Here is a 19,279-nt window from a genome sequence, read left to right as displayed (position 1 = left end):
GGCTTCCCAAGGCTGTGGCCACGATGCCACAGCCAGCCCTGTGCGCGGGCCCATCACTTGCATGAAGCCAGCAAAGAGCTCAGTGCTTTTTAGGTAACTACGTTCTCCAAAATCTTGCCCACCGAGAAAGACTCCATGGAGGTTTCCACCAGTTCTTATTCCTATGGACAATTTAAAAATTAAAAACAACAGCCTGGAGACACTCCCTCTGCCCCAGTGGGAAGGACGTGAGCTCAATAGCCACATGCATGCTTTAATTTTAAATGAATAAGCCAAGCCACCTCAGCCCCAGCAGTGAGCATCATCCAGGAGCAAGGCACACAGGAGCCTTGCTTCCCCGCTTCAAAGCAAGCTCAAGTGCAGAAACTGGAAAACAGAACACTTGATTATTGCCTATTTCTTGCAAAGCCCAAGATAGGAGTCGGGCAGAGAGGGGCACACTGAGCAGGCATGGCACACCACTGGCGACGGTAAAGAAATGCTGGAGAGAGACTCACCCTGGGACCTGCGCAGCCACTTTAATGGATGTGGTGTCCCCTCTCCACAAAAAGTCCTTTGATGAACCGAAAGCTCTCTGACAATGCCTGCAGATTGTATTAACAAAACTTTTCACACTGATTCAAGAATTTACAAAAAAAAATCAAAACCACAAAACAAATCCCCCACACAGCACACACACTTGTTCCCTGAAACTGATATACCCACATTGAAAACCAGCGGCCAGCAACAAGACCTGCTGCAATCTGGAAGCGAATCCTTTTGAAGAGATTAAAACAAAAGCTTTTCTTAGCCTCCTTCCCCCCTCAACGGGAGAGCTGTAGTTGTCCCTGCAGCAGGCAGCCTCTCTTTCCCTCTTCCCTTCAGGCAGGAGAGTTACAAATGCTGGAGTTTAACAGCATCTTTTTAAAGGACTTTTAAAGGACTTTCTCGGCCCTTTGGGGTGTCCTCCCCCAGCCTGAACTCCTGCAGTTGAAGAAGCCCCTGACACTCTTCTAATCTAAAATTTATGCACAGCATATGCTTACTGAAAAAGCCATCCTTCAGGGAAGGCTTGTTTAAACTATTTCAGCACAGCAAAAGAGTGTTTGTTGCATTAAAATAGCCAAGTGGAAAAGTGGCTAAACTTTTTTTTTTTTTTAATCTTGGCTGGCTATATTGCTTCAGTTTTGTTTGGAATTGCAAAGCTAAATTAACAGACAGTTATTTTCTAACCAGGCAACACAGGATGCACGAGAAATTTGGAATACGTAATGTATCACCACAAAAATAACTGGAAAGGATGACACAAAACACAGTATGTTTTTTTCAGTCTCCAATTTAGGGAGAAAACAGCTTTTTGTGTGGACCAGAGTTCTTGGAACAGTTTAAGCTTATGCCAAGAAAAACATGTTGCATATGTGACTTAAAAGTCAACAGAATCAGACAAACAGAAATATAGTTATGTTTATCCTATTAGCAGTCTTATAATACCATATTCAAAAATAATACCTGTCGGTTGTACCTCAAAATGTAGAGTGGCAACTTCTGAAAGTAAATGTCAGGAAGTGACGCTTAAGTGTGTACGAATTGGAAAAAGTCTGCTTTTTCTCACTGTATCAAAATGAGCCAGGTAGCTCCTCATGCTGCGTTACAAATAATAGTTGCACTAATGCTTATATTTATTGCTAAACAAACATGTAATTTAAAAATTCTTCAAATAGCCCAATGGTTTGCTCTCACACTATTTCTACAATATAGTAACCTATGCATCTCATATTTCACTTTGAAATAGCACAATACTTGGTTTTTTTTTCAACAGAGTATCAGGAAAAGCTACATCCACAAAATGGGGAGCATTTTCTAATTTAGATCAAGACTAATCATAGTTATTGTGTTACCTAATAAGTCCTCTAGTTCAAATGTAACGAAACCTTAAGTATTGCCACAAATTTTAAATACCTACCCAGCACCCACAGAGGTGCAAGGAGGCAACAACTCTCCAATATCTTTGACTTTGTCCCTGCAAAAAAATTGTGGTTTCACATCAGTGCTTTGATCTGTTTTCTCTCAGACTGTGATAGCAGAAACTTTACAATAAACATATTCTTAGCTATAAATGAAATAAAAAGCACAATTGAAGTCAGAAATCTATTTCCTCTGGTGTTACTGTATATTTGTCAGTGTGACATAGCACATTTGAAACCCATAATCATAAAACAAAAATTTACAGCCAAGGTTTAGGGTCTACATCTGTTTCTCTGGTTTTTGTACTGCAATTACCCACTGGACAATTCAGAAAGCAGCACTATGAATCATGTACTGCACACATGGTAGTGCTGGTCACTTTTTTGTTAGTACAAGAGGCTGAGGATGCTATAATGTGCTTCACTGAGAGAGGGAGAGCATTAACTGGAATTAGGATGAGTGCACCAGGCTCTCTAATAAAAATTACTTTACTAGAAGCAACAGAGCACTTCTGGAACATTACAAGCATATTTATAGCATGGAAAAAATTAAGAAGTGCATGCAGAAATTCTACCCAACTAAGTACCTCGGGGAAAGCAGACCTTTTTTTTTTTTCTCTTTTGCATGCATTTTACTATTAATCAAATGTAGCACTCTCTTGAAACAGTTTTGACAGTAGAGTAAATGGTTACTAGTGAATGATGTGTGTGTTTAAGCAGTGAAAGCAGAAACAAAGTGATGTTTTCTTCTACTCCCTAGGCAAGAGCTGACACTAAGCTTGCTGCCTCAGCTTTGATACTCACAGATTCCTTTGTGTCAGTTGCTGGGAGAATCACTGGCAGTTCACTAACCCTGCCTCACACACAGGGGCTTTGATTTTTACCTCTTCATTGACGATAGATGTTAATATGAAACAGTACTTGCCTGCCTTGGCAGTTTTTTTTCCTCCCTCCCCCCAGCTGCTGATACAAATCTGAAAAATCTGAAAAATCTGATTTCTCCCTTCACTACTTGTAGTTTTTGGTTTTGAAGGATATTTTCTTCATGTCTCGAGCACATGAATGATGTCAAAAGATTATGGGGAAGAAAATCACTAGGCCACAAGAGAATGGCTGAATATTTAAGACTCTAAGTCCTAGGAAATGGGTATCAATTGTGAGCAAGAATTGCCCTGAAGAATGTAAAATAGTAAAATTACTGGCATGAAATGGCACAAATGACATGGAAAAAACATGAAATACAGTAAAATTAAGCAAAAAAGGGGTTTCTTCAGTCTGGTATATACTACTATGCACAGCTTGCAATGACTGAAAGAGGAATTGGCACTAAGAGGAAGAATTATTTCAGGACTGAAATATAACAGCGATTGGTGAAAGACAATTCAGTGCAGAGCAGTATTTTATTTTAGATGAGAAAAGCAGAGTTAGTCATCTCCAGACCCAGAACTCAGACATGCAACCAGTTTGCGAATCACTAACTGATAAACTTTTTTGTCTGTTTTAATCAGTGGATATGTATTTGTAAAGATGCCTTTAAAGCTGATTGCTTAACTTAAAGGCTATAGAAATAATTAATCTCCACAAACTTGAGCATACAACCATGTTTCTTAGAATCCATACAATCCTTTGGCCTGGAGCCAGGGGAGAACTCCCCTACATGATAAAACTGGGAGTGTATCTGGCTCAGCAATCCATTTCTAAAAGTGACTGCTACTAGATCTTTCTAAGGAAAATACAGGAATCTCTAGTGATTGGCAAAGTATAACTCACCAATAGGTTTCCTAATAGCCTATTCTCTAACAGCAAATCACTTAAGCATTAAAGCAGGCCCTTCCAAATTTTTTTTTTTTTATTTTTTTTTTATTTTTTTTTTTGTAATAGCCCTGATATTCTAAATACTCCTATATAGCCAATGTCTTTTTGGATTGTGATAAATTCCTAGCTCTGTGAACAGAAGTAGATAGTAAGTTATTAGGCTTTGAGATAAAGAAGGATAACTTAAAAAAACAAACAAAAAAAACACTGTAAAACTCATCTACATTGCAAGTAAAGGAGAGAGAACAAACTGCACCTCTTTGAGGCCCCAAAAGCTGATGCCTGCAGGCTCCTGAAAAGTTGGCAAAGAGGTGATGACATCACATGTATGAAGAGGGAATGACATGCATTTTTTGAAGGATATAAAAAGAAAATAACATTATTAGATTAAACACTGGCTATATACTGAATCTACACTTGCTTTTTATGAGGATCCTGCAGTGCAAACACCACTGCTAAATGGTTGCCAGAAAAAAAAAAAAAAAAAAAAAAAAAAAGAAGTGAAGCAGAAAAAAGGTTTGCTTCATTTTGTTTTGTTTTTAAATGACTAGAAACTGCTGTTTCAAGGTTTAGCCAAGAAAGAGATTTTTACTCTTAGCTTATAAATCCCTCAAAACATAGAATTACAATGGAAATGCTGAGGTAACTGGAGTGCCTGGCATGGCACTGACACATTGCATTATATAATCCAGGGAGAATGAAGATTGGGACATCTATAAAATCTAAGCAGAATCAAGATGTATGAAAGAGCAGAAGAGCAAGTAGAAATGCTGAATGTTAAACTGCAGAGAATACTACTACTAACAATAAAGTTTCCTATATGCTGAATATGCTTTTGGTTGGCTGAAGGTGAAAGAGCGCAGAGCTCCATTAAAACTAAAACAGAGATTCAAAAAGGTTGTTCAAGTAACTACTTTGTTTCTGCCTTTTTTAAGGAGGTAGAAAAAAAGAAAGTTACCTAACAAAAGAGATAGTATTTCCTGATAGTCTGCTATCCTGAAAGGTGTCTCAGAATGTATAAATAAATAATCCGAGAACATGCAGAATAAATGGGAGTTCCCATTTATAGTTCTACAGGTATCTTACATAGTCATCTTGCCACCCCAGCTGTAAGCAGAATCAGCATATAAATTGGGACAAGTGTACTTCTTCTACAGGTTCACTAATTGCAGCTTAAACTCTTGATGAAAAGTTAGCCCTGATGGCTTTCTTCCAGAAAAAGACCAAAGTTACTAAGTAGTGACTGGAATTCCAGCTCAATACATACATATATATCCTAACAAAGACTAACCTTACCCAAGCCCTATTTCATTTAAGTCAGACTTGAGCAGCATTTAAGGCTTGTGCTCCTGCATTGCACAAGGACAACCATATGGAGGCATGGCAGAGGCCTGAGATGGCTGAAACACACTTGAGCGGAGCTCCAGCCACATAAAGCCCAGTGCAGGTGGGACTGGATTATGCCATGAATGCAAACTGCAATAGATCTACGCTCGGCAGCTTGACACGTATATTAATGACAATCCAGTTCCCACTTAGCTAGTTCCCAAACCTGCATCAAACACTGAAAGAACAGCCCAGTATCCTATCTTTGGTATCTTAGAAAGAAGAATGAAGGGGTGATTGGAAAATGTGTTGGCATATCTACCTGGCTAGCAGGGGTAATGACAGCAATGACAATGTGGTGACATTGCCTGAAATCTGCTGGTACTGATGATCATCATGCCAACACCTCCACTCTGCCTATTGCCCTAATGCACTGTACTGTCACACCTTTGTTTCTGTCATGCAGATGTGCTTTCTGTTTGGGAATAGCCTGTGTAAATTTTTGCTGTAAATGAGGTAGAATTACCCAGAAACTGCATAAATATAAAAATATAATATATAAAATGTAAATATCGACCTATATATTTAGCAAATTGTTATCTGGTTTTTTTTTTAGAACATGTGCCATCAAGGATGTAGGAATTAACCGAGGGCACATGTCCTCTGAGGGACACTGTTATCACTGTAACTTTATTGATGTAGCCTGAAAAATAAACTTTACTAACCGGGTCAGTTTTACAAGCATACAGGTTATCATAGTGCAAGTACTGTTGAGAAGGTAAGGGATTCTGTATATTCCTTTTATACTACAGTAACTGGGCTGTGACAGGTAACTCTCTTTCAAAAAGGAACAACTGCTTCCTCACCCTATATTGTTATGCCATTGTAACATTCAAACATAGATGAGATCTCAGGAAAAGTCAGGCTGGGCTGGACCTCACTTGCATTCAGAACAAGCAATGGCACCATCAATGACATTCAGTCTGAAATGCTCACAAGATGTTTCCTGGTTTTCAAACTCTACTAGAATATACTTACCAAATTGTTCTTTGGTGCATTCCTCAAATTCTACTTCACTTGTTCAATTTAAGCCAACAAAGAAAAATATGCACGGTCTCTCAAACTACTTCATTAAGTTAGTCCCACATGATTAAATAGATCTGCAAATTCCCATACCATTAGATTGCAAGACTCCCATATTGAACCACAGAAGAGATTGAATGTCCACACATATTATGTCCATGTTCAGGGAATCACAACTGACACACATGCTTCAATCAAAGACAACTTACAGAGCTGAGGTGTAGTTAGATATTGTGGTGGTGAACCGCATACTGCCCTAGGCTTTGTGCAGTATCATGGATTTCTTGCCCTTTTGGGACCTTTAGTCCAAATATAGCAGTGGACATGCAAGCTGGTCTCTAAGCATGTGATGGTCCCTCAGCATATCAGGCTTGACAGTTCTATAAAACTACCAAACTAGTTTTGCATAAACTAGACCAAAAACTCTTCATTTGGGTATCTTGACCCTTCTTCTGACTGAAAGGTTCTGCAGAGACTTTGTTATCACACTGAAAGAAACCACTTCTTTCAATCCAATCACAGTTTTGAGCAAGCATCCTCAAGAACAGGCTTCTCATTCATGAGACACTGATCTTCCATGTATTGTTATCAGACTACTAGAAAAACAGACCTACTCGACTTCATATGGAGACACAGGAAGAAGAATGTGTGTTGTCCCTTGCCAAATGGCTTTGAGATCTCACACTTACTGCATCCATCCATTCTATCTTGCTCATGAAATATGCCAAAGGATACACCAAAAGACAGGGTTGTGGCCAAGCTCTTTCGAGGAATAATCAAAACTGTTGGATGGGTAAAGTAAGCCTGAATCCAGAGAAGCTTTAGTTACAAGAAATGCATGTGCACATTCTTAATCCTGAGAAATGTATTGTAATTCTCCGAAAAGTACAGCAAGTTCTTATCCCCAGTTGGATCTTAAACAACAAGTTGGTGCATATATACTAATTAAAACCTTAAAATTTAAAGGCCCACCTGTTGGATTCTTAAATTTGTCTACAAATTGCTAGGTTTTAAATTTAATTTTATTTTTTAGACTTAACAAGAGCAGAAGGGCACATCACTGATACTAAAGCCTATACTGCTAGCTGAACAATGCAGGAACATTATGTCACTCAGAGGTAGAACTTCACAAGCATGCAAGGGAGGCTAACAGCTTTGCCAACACAAACTATCAGACAGAACCTCACTGGAAAAAATGAGGCGCAAAGATCTAAGTGTAAAACTTACTGAGACTTGAATGACATGTTGACAGATACCACTCCACTCACTTGCTTCCTATCAGAGCCCAACAGCCAAAGCAGAGATTCCTAAGCAGTGTTTTTACAGGCTAGGTTTAGTCTTTCCCTCATCTTATCAGTAGCCTTCAAAGGGACTGTGGGTGGATCTCCTCCGGGGGAAAAAAAAAAGAAAAAATAAAACAAAAAAGACCCTCAGAAGTGCCACCTTTTCCATACAAATATATTGGCACAACCACAGAGACTTTGCTTGAACTGAGAAAACACACCTGGCTCTTCTAAAGAAGAAATTAAAGAATTCATGCTTCAGCCCTCAAGCCTTGAGTGGCCTTAGAGAAGAGGAATAGCTAAGGAGAGAGTCTAATCAGGATGCAGGGAAAATCAATACTCGCTTCTTGAAATGCCTTAGGCAGGAAGGAACAGTTTAGGGTTGAGACATTTTTCTGGTCTTTGCACAAGAAAATGTACTGAAGACTGAACAGGTGAGAACACAAAGGTAGGAGAAGGCTTTCAGGAAGACTAAAAGCAATCCAAAGCATGTTATACCCTAAAGTTCTTTGGGAAATCTTATCTTTTAAAAGTTTCCTAGTTTTGCTGCATGAAGAGAGCTTTCTATACACAACTAAAAGTTGTCCAAAGTAACATTTTCAGGGATAAAAGCACACCATTGTACTGTTATTTTCTGACTTTGGTGTGGAATACAATTATTTAAGACTCAGTGGGAGAGTATCAAAGGAGCAGGAGTGTAATTCCAGTTCAGGAAAAACTCCAATAACTGACAACAAGTAAGAAACACAAGATAGATGCATTGTATTGTAGGGGTGAGTCCCATTGGCTGGAAACCCTGACTCTCCCAGCAGGACTCAGTTACACAGCAACTCCTGAGGGCAAATTAACCCTTTCCCAGTTAACATACCTGGAATGATTTAAGAGACCTTTTCCTTCTCCTGCTACAGAATAATTTCATAGGTTTGCAAAAATGGTTTGGAAAAAAAATGAGTGTTACCAGGGTAAAAGCAAAGCTATCTGACTCACCACAGGATACTGATGGTACAATGAACAGAGGATGCAGGCAGTTCACATCGGTCTAAATGATATTTTATATCATCAGGTTTTGTGACATATGTAAAATACAAAATGTATTTCTCACCAAAAAGTTCATGCTTAGTCTGTGGGGACCCTATCCAGACTGTATTTATCAAGTTCCAATGGTCTTTTTCACCCAAATTCTGCCCCCTCATTGACTTCTGTCTACATAATTACTGAAGAATTAAAGAGTCCTCAGCTGGCATAGATAGTACTTAATTAATCGAAAAGATAATTTTTCACCATCGGAGAATGTGTTACTTTCATTCAGAATTGTACAAGTTGATTATTGTAAACTCTGAAATAACTCCTGCAAATCTTATAATACTAGTTGGTTTTCCTCTAATAGTCCTTTCTAATTACTGACATCAAGTAATTTGATGAATTTGGGAATCTCTATTTATTTCATCACAGCAATTTCCCTATTTTGTTTTTAGAACTGCATTACACTTCGGTGTGTACATATCAAATGTAAGCACAAATACTAGATACCATTAGCATAGGACTATTCATGTTCTTCTTGTTATCAGAAATAACAATCGAATCTAAAAAAATCAATATCTAAGACAAGTCTCCTAAAGTTCTCTATTTTTAAAATGTTGGCATTCAGCTACAGCATTTTCTCCCTTGTAAGAGAGCTGGATGGTCCCTGGGGACCAGGAAGGGCACATGTCCTCAATCAGGGCATCCCTGGTGTGGTCACACTTCAGTGCTTTGAGCCACAGCTGCACACTGTTAGGAAAAAGGAGCTACTAAGTTTCCAGAGGAGAAAATAAGAGATCAGGCTGATGTGACATTACACTTACTTTTGACTGTCTTCTGGTCACAGTAAGTGAGCTCTGTGTATTTTCTCTTTTCTTTCTTTTTACAGGCAGAACTGGACTCATGGTAGAACGGGCATTAAACAATGCTTGGAAAGGCAGGCACCAGTGACACTGCCCCAGTTCAGAAAAGCAGGGTAAGATTATAACATTTCTCTGGAAGACCCAAGGACACTCTCACCTGAAGGTTAGAGGAGAAAAGCCTTGAACCAGGTCATCTTCTGCTCCTCTTCCCCCACCCACTATTCTCACACACGGCAGGTCCTGCAACACACACCTCCCACCATCTCTTCATGAAGTAAAATCGCTGCTCAGCAGCAGCTCCTCAGTTCCCATTCAGACCAGTCAGAAGAAACCATAGTCCTGTTAAAAGTTCCTTTTTTTCTTACTTGCTTTAATAAAACAGGTAACCTTTGTGTGTTACTGAAAGGACTGTCTACGTGGTTAAGATATGCCTTGCTTTTCTAAACATTTCACATTCTAAAAGTTCATCTGCATTTTCTTTCTATGGTTCTCATACATCACTTGCAAATCCAGATGGGACAGAAAGATATAATTTAAAATTCTATTTAATTTGGCTTCCTGTATTATATCTTGAAAACTCATCTTGAATTACTTAGCTGCCGACTTTCACAAAACTAGGAGTACCAATATAGTGGGTGGGAGATTAGTACAAACAGAGCTACTTCAGAAATATTTTGTGATCTGAAAATTAATTAGGAAGAATCAATTTAATTTATTATTATGGAGTTTTTAAAGAAGTTCATATTTTGCTATCATTATTCACCTAAAACTATCACTGACGCCACTGGAAATGTAGCCTTTAAAAGGGTAAAACCTGAAGGACCAAGTTCAACATGCTTATGTTCTGTTGAAAGTACTTTTTCATATAAATGCCAAGACAGACCTATCAAATAATTGTGTTCTTCATTAAACTAATGCCTCCCTGCACCATAAACAAGATGGTGCAAAATATAGGTGTATTCCCATGTCCTCCTATTAAGGTAGGTGATATCAAAATAAATTTGCAACCATATCATTATATCAATCTCCAGTATTACTGCATCAGTACTATAACCATAATTAACTAGCTGCAGGTCAAATTTCTAATAAATCATTAGAAATTAAATGTATAATTTGTCAAAACCACATGTCTTCATAAATTGATTATTCAGAATTTAGAAGCTTTTTAATTAGGAAGAAATTTATGCAATACCATGTGTAATAATTACGAATCAGCTCTTCTGTGATATTTTTGTACATCAGCAAAAATTAAAACATTGGAAAACATTACCAGGTCATTGCAGTATTTCAATGTCAAAAGAAACACATAGTTTAAATGTAGAGGTTAAAGATATTTTCCCGTATCTTTTATATCTTATATAGCTTTATGATCTCAGAACTGGAATCATTAACCAAATACAAAATCAATGAGAAAAAGATCTAATCTGACCATTTTCAAGTGCAGAGTCACTAAAAATTATTTATGCCACTGTAACACTTTTTTTCCATGGTTCTATAGTTTTACTAAACAGCACATATTCTAAGTCAAGCTTCCATTTTGTGGTACACTAAACAATATTTGGCCTTTTTCATCCCCTCCAGCTAAAATTCTGAAAGAATTTAAAACTTTTAAACATCACCTCTGTAACAAGCGTCAAGATGATGGGAACGACCCTGGCTGCCAAACAGAAAACTAGAGAAAAAGAAAGTTAAGTAATATTCATTCACGGCACACAAGAAGCAAAAATTATACCCCAGCTCCCCTGCTCTCCCCTCCCATGCTTTCACCACAGGCCTATTCAAACTCTGCACCCCCACAAGGGCTCTGGATACTTCTATCAACATTTCATAGGAGAAGATTTTTTTTGACAGAGAACACAAAAGCTGCTTTGTGTGAAGTCTGGACACTTTTTTTCTACCTAATAAAAACATGAATAGAAGTGGGACCTCAGCAAGCATATGGCAGAAAGTCTGGACTAACTGAAAAAAAGGGGCCTAGAGGAGTTTGCTCTCTGTCATTCCCCACCGTGTTTACTGGTGAATGTATATGGTGTAAATAAGGAGTATGCAGAGCAGCTCATAATGGAACATTGTTTATGTGCACATCCTGGCAAATGCATATACAGCATGGAGGCTATTTCCAAGCAGAACATAAACACAAAAGAGGAGTGATGACAAACAAGTATTCCAAGGCAAGAAAAATGTTATTCCATATACAAACCAAACAAACTAAAGTGGTTTCTCCCCTGCTAGGATCCAACTGGCAGATCTCAGCTGCACACACTATGTAGCTGTTAAAGAAATGAGAGACATTCCAGGCTAACTGGTTGGCTTTCTTTTTCTTAAGAGACCTTATTATGCTCTCAATATTAAAAAGAAAAACACAGTTAATATTTTATTTTACTCACTTGCAAAAACACAACAACACAAAACAGCCCTTTCTTTCAGCCTGAATAGGAGCTGGGGAGATAGAGCTGATGCCAAGAAAACACCGTAAGGAATTAATTCACAGCTTTTCTATTTCAAGTTCCCACTGAAAGATAGAGACGGTTCTTTCTTCTGCAGGTCCCTCTCACAAACCTATTACATGGCTTTAGCAAGTGACACCAGTGTGACAATAACTTAGAGGTTTCATGCTCCTGGCAGAATTTTTTTTCTTATAATCATTACTCATATAAAGAAAGAGGGTTTAGAAAACCCAAGTCCCTGCAATTTCAAGATAGCAAACCAGGGGGCTGAACCTTTTTTTTTTTTTTTGTGTGCTCACTTCTGGAGGACAGAGTATCATGCTTTGAGAGCTGCTATGTAAATAAATGGCTGTAATTTTATTCCTTTAAAACTAATTTCAAACACCCAGCTAAAGGAGGAAGAAAAGATGACAAGCAGGAAAACAGACAGTAGAGTAAACTGAGAGTGAACAACAAGAACCACAAAAAGTCAACTGATAAAGCAGAGCTTTTAAAATAATTAATAGGCCTTTTTAGGATATTAGACACTAGACACTAGCAGCTTTAGTAGGTGATCACAGGAAGTTCAGAATAAAAATACTTTGTGATGTCCTACACAGAAATGCAGAGCCAGCCTGTGGTTTTAGCCTATTTTAAGACACTCAGAGTGCACCTCACTTTCTCCAAAACTCTAGGTATAGACCCAAAAAATTGAAATACAAGTGCTGAACTGGGGTCTGCACCTATAAGTAAGATTTCTGCTAGTCTGTCAAAACCTGGATGCAAATGTCCCATGCTCTGCCTATATGAACTCTTGGAACTTGGGCGTATTACTCACTGGGAAGTGATAGAGCCTGGGCTGGGAATACTGGTAGCACCTTTACAATACATAGACAGTCCTCTATGGAATCACATTATTCTTTGATTTTCATTTTTTCATGTGTCACTTCCATTATACAAGACCAAAAGAACCCTCACAAAGCCTCTCGCTGGTGACTGGTTTGATATTAATACTTTTCAATTAAAATCACACTTTAGAATCCAAAGGAGGCTTATTAAATTTTATTTTTTTTTAAATTACACCTGAATGCACACCTACCTCATCCCAACGTGACCTTCCGCACACCCACTGCTTGGGTTTCTCTTCAGCTGCTTGCAGACTTGTACAGAGCCTTCACTGTGCTTCACAAAACAACACATTTCTCATAATTACCCTTGGCTGCATGGACCACTTGCAGCACAGTGACAGGGAGGGTGCACACTAATGCCAAGTACAAGCTCCCATGCTCTTTCCTCATTACTGAAGGTATTTCTGGTGGCTGAATACCTTCTGCATATTAGAGCTGTTGGCTGTATGAAGGGAAGATTTTTGTGATGTGTGCTACACTGGGCAACCATATTGCAAAGAGGAGGATCTGTGATGGCTGTTGCAAAGCTGAGTCACAGTGGGTACTCTAAAGATTTTAAACAAAAGAGGTTTTAGCAAGACTCCACATCTTACCACTTAATAGTAAAGAAAGGTACTAAACTATGGGAAGAATCTTAAAAAATGTTGCCAAGTGTATAAAATTCATCGTGAGATTTAAAGAATCTTTTTATTCTCTTCATCTAAGTTTCACCAGTCAAGTGAAAACCACTCTGTTTTCATCTGACAAGTTTTCAGCTTTAAGGACTCAGAAGAATGACCTACAAACATGACCAGACTGGCAAGTTGAAAGGCTAGGAAACTGAGGGATAAGGAAGAAGTACTCTAAATTACTAGCACTAAACCTTTTAATTTGCATGTCAGCATTAAGATTTAGCTTACATTTGCGGCTGACAAAACTGAGTAATTCAGACATGCTAAAGTGAATTCAGGACCTGCAAAAGAGGAAACAAAGCTATTGAAAAGGTACTGTGAAAACACTCTGAGACCAGCTATGTATTCCTTACTAATGTTGCCCAAGCTATGCAATCTTATACATTGTTGTTTACTAGACAACTACATAAAAACTAGTATTCTTTATATACTCCTCCCATCCTCCCTTTAAATTAAAATTGAGTTGTTATTTTAACCCTACTCAAGTATGTAATATAGTGATGATTGTAAATCTTTATGATCACAAAATCCCTTTGATTTATCCCTCAATTTACTAACTTTAACAAACATAATCCTAAAAAACAATACAGAGGAAGATCTTACAGGCCTTCAAATGATTGAGAGGGAGCAGGGAATGACTACATAAGTAAAGCTACAGCTTCAGGGCTCAAGACTTTCCCTTTGGGAGGCTTTCTGAATGCTGCTAATAAGGTCCTGCCAGTGGAACCAGAAGAATATCTTCATAAAAAAAAGGCCTTCAGTGTGGGAAGATACAATTTTCCAGAAAAATTTTAATAAAAAGCTAATAGATGTGGGACCTGAATCTAACAACAGACATAAGTATGTCTAAATACATAAGAAAACATGAATATTATTAAAGGTGGGAAGTCAATCCTGTCTACCCCCCACCTCTAGATCTGTAGTCACGAACATGAGGATGTTCAAAGCTTATGTGAAGATACCAGACTCAGCTCTCCACTATTAGTGACCATATGGCAACAGCCAGTTAAACACACAAAAAATAATTATTTCCTTTTCTTGCTCAGTATTCCATGCTGTGACAGCCAGAGAAAATACATAGATATTTATGTCTGCAAAGCAAAGCAAAGCATACCTGCCTTGTCTATCAGCCTTGGCCTTGGTGACAGCCAAGATGCTGTCACCACCCTGCATCACAACTGACCTCTGAACATTTTGAGAATCTGTATTAAACCAACATTTTAGCCCTAACTCTCCCATACGAATTCCAGAGGGTCAATGCATAGGCATGACAATTCCTTTTGTCTGTACCTACACTCATAAATACAATGGGCTGGGGCTCATTTCCAGCCCTGAGGCTCAGCTTGCATTCCAAGCATCTTCCACTCCCTTACAGCATTGGTCTGGGGATAACTACAGAGATAGTTCCTTGCTCAGCTGCCCCTGATCCACATTTGGCACTGCTGGGAAGAAGAGGCCTGCATGCTAGCTGTCAGTATGGACAACTCACAGGACATGACCTCAGCCCATGCCCTGACCCTGCTTGTTTTTCTGATAGCCTTTGAACCCCTGCCATTCACTCTATCCACCAACATGGGCAGGGACTAAGCAAGTCTAAGAGCTTCCTATGGCTTTTGCTGATTCTCAGGACAGTTCACCACACTCTAGTGGAGAAAGAGCCCATGTGAGTAGGTGTGAGACTTCAAGCCCATGAGGAGTTTCCTGAAAACAAGAACTAGAACAGCCACTGTCTTTTCAAGCATCATTGCTAGCAGAGGGTTGGAGTCCTCTATGAGTGTTCTTTGCTGTCTCTGGAGTTGCGTGGTTTGGGGAAGAGCTGCCTCCACTTGGCTAGCAACACTTAGGCAACATTTTCATATGCACACTGGATCCACACAAGAAATCTGATCAACTACCTTCAGGAGCCACCCAAAAACTTTGGAAGCTTCCAGCTGGCTCGCTTGTTTGCCCATCTTGGGTTCTCACATATCTTATATAACATTCCCTTATTAAAAAACACGCAATTTTTATGGGTTTTGTACTGCCTAATATTTAAGCCTATACACAATAAGTCAGTGCCTTCAGTGACATCATCCTCCTCCTGAGATATAGAGATGTATCTGATGAAAGAGTGAAAAGAGTTTTTTATATTTTTCTCTCCTGCATGTATCTTCCAAATGGGCTTGGCTTACATAGGAGTGATGTAATGCCTCTTTTGAAGACATACTTAAAGGGTTGAAAAGTAGGAAAATATAACTTGGACGCACCAACAGGACACTTTATCACATGGGAATTCTGGTCACCTATTTGGAGTTTAACTGCAACCACAACATGTGGTTGCACAGTGCTGGCACAGGCACATGAAACTAGAGGTAAGCTTGCTGGTCACTTATATTTCATTAGTACAACAAAGCTTTTACTAGTTTCTTATTAGTGAGAAGAAAAAGTGCCATCCTGGTTAGTAAAAATTGCTATGCTTCCCCTAACTGTAAAATTTGGTGTTGAGACAACTCAGATGCCTAAGCTTATCACACCAGCAACAAATTCACTTCTGGGAGGAACCTACCCTATCTTCTCTCATTAGTTTGGTCCCAATTCTGTCTATTTTTTTGGCTAGTCATCATAGCAATCATTATCCTCGCCCCGATCTAGCTAAAAGAACTTTGGCCAAAAAGGCAATCATTTAATGTGCCTAGTAGGCTCTCCATGCCCACCCAGAATGTCTACTTTCAACATGGAGACAGGACTGCTTCCAGGGTGAAGGTGTTGGTCACCTAGTTAAGATGTCAGGAGGGAAGGGATACACTCCTTGGCAGGTGTAATGAGGGCCAATCTCTCAGCCAAGGAGCCAAGGCCAGCCAGTCATTGCCCTGTACCCCTCAGGGACAAGGCAGGCTACAGTACCACACAATAGACTGGTGTAGAGCTGAGCATTATGGCCAAGGGATAGAATCCTTTCAGTGATCCCACCCAAAAGCAGGAACCACTGGAAAGCCAACTGCAGTGCACACCTGCTAGTCAGAGAGGAAGAAGCTGGCATGAAACATGACTGTGTAGCTTTGTGTAAAGGGGACTTTTAACAGCAAAATCTCCAGACCTTAATCTGTCAGAAGCACAGTGCTACTGCAGCTTCCTTATCTTCAGCAGGGTTTGTTCATGTTCAGCACATTAAAATGAGACCACCTCTTAGTTAACAGGGCTGACAGCAAATACTTTATCACTAAATAGAACCATTTAAAATCAGACAGTACTGGAGGTTGACAATCTAGGCTTAAAACACCCTCCTGAGCTAATCATGCTGCTCCTAGGGCAAAAACTATGAAAGAAATATGACACTTAAGTACAAAATTGACATATTTTGCAGAGGAATAGACAGTTATTGAGCAGAATGGTTTTTTAAGCATTTCTGTGAACTCAGTTCTGATCTCAAAATATATATAATCTGTTGGGTTTACATGACATTTCTATTGCTGATAAACTATGTTCAAATATATCAGGCAGAGGATGGCCTACTTGTTTAAAGTTCTAATTGTCAATTTTAATGGATGGCTAGTAACAAAATTTGCAATCCTGTGTTAGGGAAAATAGCCTAGACAGAATTATATAAGCAAAAAAAAATATATATATAAAGCATTTTCCATTACTATTTACGTTTTAAATTCATGCCTTCAAAGCCAAGTACATGCCATTGGAGTGAAGGATTTAACAGTTGCGGGTTTCTGCTGTTGTTTTTAAGAGTTAAGGATACTGAGATTGCTCAGTCTATAGAGAAGTCAGTGTAGTTGGAAAAGTGGGTGAACAAACATCTTTACTGCCACAGCAAACAAAACCTGATACTGATTTTTCTTATCCATACTGTAGACATCACCAAAAACTACATAGATGTAAATCCACTGGAAACAATAGTTACTCCAAATTGTTGCTGGTCAAATATAGCAGAATTTGACCTGACACGAAGGCAGAAGAACAGCTCTGCAACTGCATTTATACAAGACAATAGTAACATAATATATTATTTACTTAAGAACCCTACAAAATATTTAAACACTGACATAAACTAGTTTTCCTATAAAAATTTGTTGCTGAATTTTCAGGGCCACAGTAGGCTTTCTGATAGTAGAATGTAGTATTAGTATGAATTTGGGCCAGCATTTTCAAACCAAACATTTAAAGTTAAGATAAATATCTTTTTATGTGCCAAGTATTTATGGTTCACAGACACGCTGATAATGATTGAGTCAGGCAGGACTGATCCACTCCAGCAATGAATTTTAGAGATGCAGCCCCTACTAGCATCAAATTACGGTAACTATGCTGCTGATCCACAATCACAATATGAAAGGCCAAAGGTCTCTAGAAAAACTCAGTCTCTTATAGGTGGAAACAGAGTAGCAATGTTTGGTCAGTAACTTGGGGGCTAGTCTCATCCTGTCATTAGCATAATTTTTTTCATGAGAACTTAAGATCAAAAAAGCAGTGTCAATTCACAAAATACATGGCAGCCTTAGAAGTTAAGAAAAGGGGCATAAATCACATTTGAGCCAGAGGAAAATAAGTACCATGAGAAGTAGCACTTTTTGTTAGTTTCGTTTTTGTTTTCGGACAGCTTTATTTATACACAGGATGAAAAAACACTGCAAAAAGTTTTAACACAAACAGGTTTTTAAGGTGATCTCTCTCTACTACAAAAGTAATTTGCATTTCCATTATCAGTCTTAAATCTTTCCTGAGAGTCTGAAGGCCAAAACAAGTTTCTAATCTCAGCCACTGTCTACACCACCCATTTAAAAAGAAACCCTCAAAGCTTGGGCTCCTTAAATCAACTCCATTTGGTGTTGAGGCTGCATTCCCTGCTTGTTTGCTTTTGGCCTTCCTGCATATTGGTTCAGGACTTAGGGCCGAGCTCAGCTGCAGAGATAATGCAAAATCAGAACGATTCTTTTCCTCTGGCTGCCAAGGAAATCCCTGCTTTAGATTAGAAAATAACTAATGATTGTGTGTCCCTGTATGCTTTGGAGTAGGGCCCCTTATTTTATCTACATGGCAGCTACCTGTCAACGTGTGGTGCTTGGAGTAGCGCACTGGGAGTTCATACACACCAAGACTATCTAAACAGACCATTAAGTGCTAGTAAAGTAACACATGTGAACGACAGGTCAATAAATTTTAAACAACTTATGTTCACTGCAAAGACCTGGCTGTTTTAGAACAAGCTGTGTTTACATAAAATCAATTTTTACAAGCATCTAAATAATTAGGGAATATATTGTAATAATAATTATATTCTAAGTTCAATATAATAGTTCCAAACAAATTCAATGTATCAATTGCTTGTTTATACAATTCCCCCTGCCTCCGTTCTCAGGTCTTGCTTCTTAAATAACTCCTCCTCTTTACAGAAGGTGTTCAAATTCCAACTTGAGTCCAAATGAGAAGAAGCTATTACTTTTTATACTAATGTGCCCTGATGCTCATTCCACTTATCCCTCTCATGTATGTGCAAAATGACTAAGAGGTCAGTAAATCACAATTCTAACCTATGCTGTTATTTAACCCCTTCTAACAATATTTTCTGATATTTATTTAAAAGAGCAATCTATGCATTAACAGAAAATTAGAATTATCCACATTCAATTTTGAATCAAAAATTCAAAAGCTTTGGATTAAATGATGGTTGAGATCTCAATTTCCCGTTCTTTATACAGTATCAGTCTATTAATTTAAAAGCTGCATATGCATACTCAAATAAACATACACACATGCCACATGCACTCACACCCAATTGCAAGTAGATGGCAAATAAAAGAACCCAAATTTCACAATAAAGACTAAACTAAATGTTATCCATAGCTACAATGGCAAAGACACTGGCAAACTGATTTACAGGGCTGAGTTTCCACTTCATTTTTGTTGCTTTTCAGCTACAGGCAAAAGAATTTAGCATGTTGTGAGCACTATAAAT

At 38.5% G+C, this 19,279-nt stretch overlaps 1 protein-coding gene across 3 annotated transcripts in view; it reads right to left on the bottom strand.

Moving 5' to 3' along the window:
• The window catches only part of RARB (retinoic acid receptor beta), a 204,351-nt gene that overhangs the window by 93,032 nt on the left and 92,040 nt on the right, over positions 1–19,279 (bottom strand). Inside the window, exon 1 of one of the 3 annotated variants that reach the window (XM_053935197.1) lies at positions 498–524. The exons of the other annotated variants lie outside the window; for them this stretch is intronic. The gene's annotated coding sequence lies outside the window, so the exon portion shown is untranslated. Of the gene's footprint in view, positions 1–497; positions 525–19,279 lie in introns of those variants that run through there. 3 annotated transcript variants of the gene reach the window in all.

The sequence above is a fragment of the Vidua chalybeata genome, chromosome 1, assembly GCF_026979565.1.
Source record: "Vidua chalybeata isolate OUT-0048 chromosome 1, bVidCha1 merged haplotype, whole genome shotgun sequence".
Lineage (NCBI taxonomy): Eukaryota > Metazoa > Chordata > Aves > Passeriformes > Viduidae > Vidua > Vidua chalybeata.
The sequence above is the reverse complement of the archived record's forward strand: the minus strand, read 5'-3'. Positions and strand labels throughout refer to the sequence as shown.